The following is a 4,857-nucleotide window of genomic DNA, read 5'->3' as shown; positions in this document are numbered from 1 at the left end:
CACTGCTGAGGGACGTGCGACACGATCCATAGATGCATCTATCCTGCCGAGGCATTCTGCCCGATCCACAAGAAAGAAGAACATTTTCTTATGTACTTCCGGAAGGAGTGTATATTTATATAAGATCAACTCGAGAGGATGAACAGTTTTTTTTAACTATTATTAATTTAAATAGAAAATTAAGCATATGAGATTTTCATCTTTTAATATCTTTCCCCAACCATTCACAATATATATCAATTAATTAAATTAAATAAAAGATACAATTTACACAAGTAATTCATGCTTTGAGTCCTAAACTACCCGGACTTTAGCATTTATAGTAGCTACGCACGGACTCTAGTCACCTCGTATGTACGTAGCCCCCACAATTAGCAACAATTATTAATTCAATTCCTTATGGGATAATTTGCCCCACACGAGGTTAGACAAGAGACTTACCATGTCTCAAATCCCACTTCCGATCACGATGTCGTGTAAATATCCCAATTCGGTACCGAAAATCCGAAACTATCCAAATGTTATACAAAATAATTAGTACATGCTCAATAATTCGAAATGAGGCTATTAATTCAATTACCCAAACCAAAATGGTAATATTCCTAAAACTCACCCCGGGCCCGGATTTCGGAAATTTCTGGAGGGAATTGTTACGCATATTCCCAAGAACTCAAATATATAATTTCCATCAAATTCCACAACCATTTTCGTGGTAAAAATTCAAAAATACCAATTTCTAGGTTTTTCTTCAAAACCCCAAATTTCTACAAATTTTCATATCTAAATCCATGTATAAACCTTGTATTTAACTCAAAACTAGTAGTAATCACTTACCTCATGCTTGATGATGAAATCCCCTTTTCAAAAGCTCCAACAATCGCCCAAGTCATGTGTAAAATGGGTGAAATGAACTCAAACCCCGCTTTTAAAATGTTTTGTCCAGTCCAGGTCCACCCTTCTTCGAGATCGCGGGAGTTCCTTCGCAAATCACGAAGGCTAAGCACACTTCCTCCATATTTTCCTCTACGCGACCGCACACCAGCCCACATGAACGTGACGCTCTGTAACCCAACACTTCCCTATCACACTCCTCCTCATGCGATCGCGATGAGCAAACGCAAAGCATCAGGACATCTCTCATTACTTCTTTGCAATCATGTTACAACATCCGTGTTCGCATAGCACAACTACCCACAACTCTGCGATTGCAGTCCATTATCGCGATTGTATAGAACATTTCACAACCGCCCCCAAACAACTCTACGCGAACGCATAGCCCCACTCGCAAATGCGATATTCTAGCCCAGGAGAGTATGCGATCACATACTGTAATGACCCGGCCGGTCGTTTTGACTATTACGGATGCGTTCCGCCATTTATGACTCAATTTATGCCATATAGTTGATTTATGACTAATCGGATTAGTTGGTTCGGGTCCGAAAAGATTTTTAGAGTGAAATGAGACACTTAGTTTCATAATTAAAAACTTAATAATGTTAACCGAATATTGACTTATGAGTAAACAACCTTAGAATTTAATTCTGATTATTCCAATAGATCCGTATGGTAATTTTGGACTTAGGAGTGCGTCCGAAAAATTAATGGGAGGTCCGTAGTGAAATTAGGCTTGAAATGCCGAAAGTTAAAATTCTTGGGAAGTTTGACCGGGGGTTGACTTTTTAATAGGTCTGTTATGTCATTTATGACTTGTGTACAAAATTGAGGTCAATCAGACGTGATTTAATAGGTTCCGGCGTCGTTTGTAGAAATTGAATGTTTCGAAGTTCATTAGGCTTGAATCTATGTGTGATTCATGATTTTAGTGTTGTTTGGTTTGATTTGAATACTCGAATAAGTTCGTATGACGTTTTAGGACTTGTTGGTATATTTGGTTGAGTTCCCGGGGGCCTCTGGTGATTTTTGGATGGTTAACGGATCAAATTCGGACTTAAAACCACTGCTGGTATTTTTCTTCTAGTTTTTTTATACGCGATCGCATAAGCATATTTGGTGCAGGGTGATTTTTGTTCTATGCGGTCACAGAGTAAGGAACGCGATCGCATAAGTATATTAAGTTGAGCTACGCGAACGCGCGGATGTGGTCGCATTTTGGTAGAAGGATTTGAGCAATAGATGAGAGGAGGCAATTGCTCTACGCGATCGCATGGGGATGAACGCGTTCGCGTAAGTTTGAGAGGCAGTGTTCTATGATCGCGTGAGTAATTTCGCGTTTGCGTAGGGTAAAATGTGTGGGCCGTCTGTTTGTGCTTCGCGATCGCGAGTCCATTTTCACGACCGCGATTAAGAAAATATGGGCAGACAGTGTTAAATCCAAAATCAAGGGTTTGATCCCATTTTTCATATTTTGAGCTAGAGATCACAGATTTGGGCGATTTTTGAAGGTCTTTTCGCGGAGTTGATTGGGGTAAGTGTTTGTTACTTGTTTTACATTAAATCCCATGATTATTACTTTGAAATTATCATCTAATTAGTGTTTTGGGTTGAAAACAGTATAAATATTCATAGACTTTAATTAATTATTTGAAGTCCAAGTTGTGGTCGAATTTGAGTAATATTGATACGGTTGGACTCGTGGTTGAATGGAGGTTCGGATTTTGTGAGTTTTATCGTATTCCGAGACGTGAGCCCCACGGGAGAAGTTTGAGCTAAATTTCAGGTTTTTATGGAAAATTAGCATTTTCTTATGGAATTAATTCCAATAAATTTCATTGACTGTATCAAATTATTTGTTGCTAGATTCGAGGCATTTGGAGGCCAATATACGAGACAAAGGCATACTGGAGTAAAGAATTATACGGTTTAAGATAAGTAACACTTCTAAACTTGGTTCTGAGGATATGAATCTCCGAATTTGGTATGATATAAATTATTTGGAGGTGACACATTATAGGTGAAGAGCATGTGGATGTGCACCATATAAATTGTGTCTTGAATAAAACCTGTGCAGTTGTAAGATTAATGAATCATGATTATAATCTGAATATTCTCCACGTGTTAAAGAAATTGAGGTGAGGCTCCTATTAAATATCATGTTTAGGCTACGTGCCAATATTTTGGGGCCCATGGGGTCGTGTTGTTGTTGAATTAATTGTTCAAAAATATATATTTCACACAAAGTAATAATTGTCCATTGTGAGGATATTTATGGGATTGCGTTGCGCGACGCAGCAGGCCATAATGGCTTTATACATTTTTATTATATGGATCGGGGCTGCCCGCCTGCAGCAGGCCTTATAGGCTTTACTATTTCATGGATCGAGGATGCCCGCCTGCAGCAGGCTTTATAGGCTTTGTTATTATACGGATCGGGACTACCCGCCTGTAGTAGGCCAAATTGGCTTTGTATTACGCTTGAGCTGAAGGAGCCCCTCCGGAGTTTGTACATACCCCCAGTGAGCGTAGATGATCATATATATTTGGGATGGATTTTTCCAGGGCATAGACTTGCCTTACTTATTTGTATTGTAATGAGTTTATCTGGACATGGATCTTGTTTGTATCATTTATATTTGGGGATAAACTATCCCAGGGCTGGATTGGCCTTATACGGTACTGAATGACTGATTGTCAGTCGATGTCTATATATATACGGGTTGGAACACCCCTGGGCTGGATTGGCCATAAGCAGTACCGAGTGACCGAATGATTTGTGACCAGTATTACATGAGGACTTTCCATTGAGATGTCATATTCCTCATATCGTACAGTATTGATATATTTTACTTGTACTAAGTTTCAATGTTGAACTTGAAAGCATGCCTACATTTCTATACCATTATTTATATTGGACTGTACCTCCGGAGCTCATCATTTCTTTCAGCACAGAGGTTAGTCTTGTTACTTATTGTGTTGGTTGTACTCATACTACACTCTGCACCTTGTGTGCAGATCCAGGTGCTTTCGGACACAAAGATTGTTAAATTTTAGAGTACTATCAGTTGGAGACTATCAAGGTAGCTGCTTGGCGTCCACTGACCTTATCTCTCTTTCCTTCAGTTATTGTACTATTCTATACTTTTAGACAGTGGTTTTTATCAGTCAGACATTGTATTCATATTAGATTCTCATGTACTAAGTGACACCGGGTTTTGGGAGTGTTATATTTGAAATTGTGACATTTCTTCCGCTGTATTTAATTATTTTGATTTCAAATTTAAAAGAAATGGTGGTTTATTGAGATTTTTGGCTTGCCTAGTATTGAGTTAGGCGCCATCACGACATGTGAGATTTTTGGTTCGTGACAAGTTGATATCAAAGCCCTAGGTTACATTGGTCTCATGAGTCATGAGCAGGTTTAGTAGAGTCTTGTGGATCGGTATGAAGGCGTCTGTACTTATCTTCGAGAGGCTGCAGGACCCATAGAAAAACTTCACTTTCTTGTATTCTGTCGTGCAAAATTGTTGATTCCGAAAACTAAATTTCATTTATTGTAATCTGTCACAGATGGTGAGAACACGTACTACCGGATCGGACAGTCAGCCACCAGTGCCACCAGTTAGGGCCGCAAGAGGTTGGGGCCGAGGTAGAGGTCGAGGTGTAGCTCCTACCACAGTTTGACTAAAACGTGTAGTACCACCAGTTGCACCAGCTCAAGCACCAGTTGTTCCCATTGAGATTCCAGGCCTTCAAGAGACTTTGGCCCAGATATTAACAGTTTGCACTGGCCTCGCTTAGGTGGTTTCGGCTCAGGCCGCACCTGCCACTTTGCAGGCTGGGGGAGGTACTCATACCCCTGTTGCCCATACTCCAGATCAGGTAGTGCAGGGACTTCAGATACCGGGGGCAGCCTGTTACAACTGCTCAGGCCCCGATAGTTCCTGTTATAGCAGATGATGA

The sequence above is a fragment of the Nicotiana tabacum genome, chromosome 12 (assembly GCF_000715075.1).
Source record: "Nicotiana tabacum cultivar K326 chromosome 12, ASM71507v2, whole genome shotgun sequence".
Classification (NCBI taxonomy): domain Eukaryota; kingdom Viridiplantae; phylum Streptophyta; class Magnoliopsida; order Solanales; family Solanaceae; genus Nicotiana; species Nicotiana tabacum.
This window is presented reverse-complemented; position numbering follows the sequence as displayed.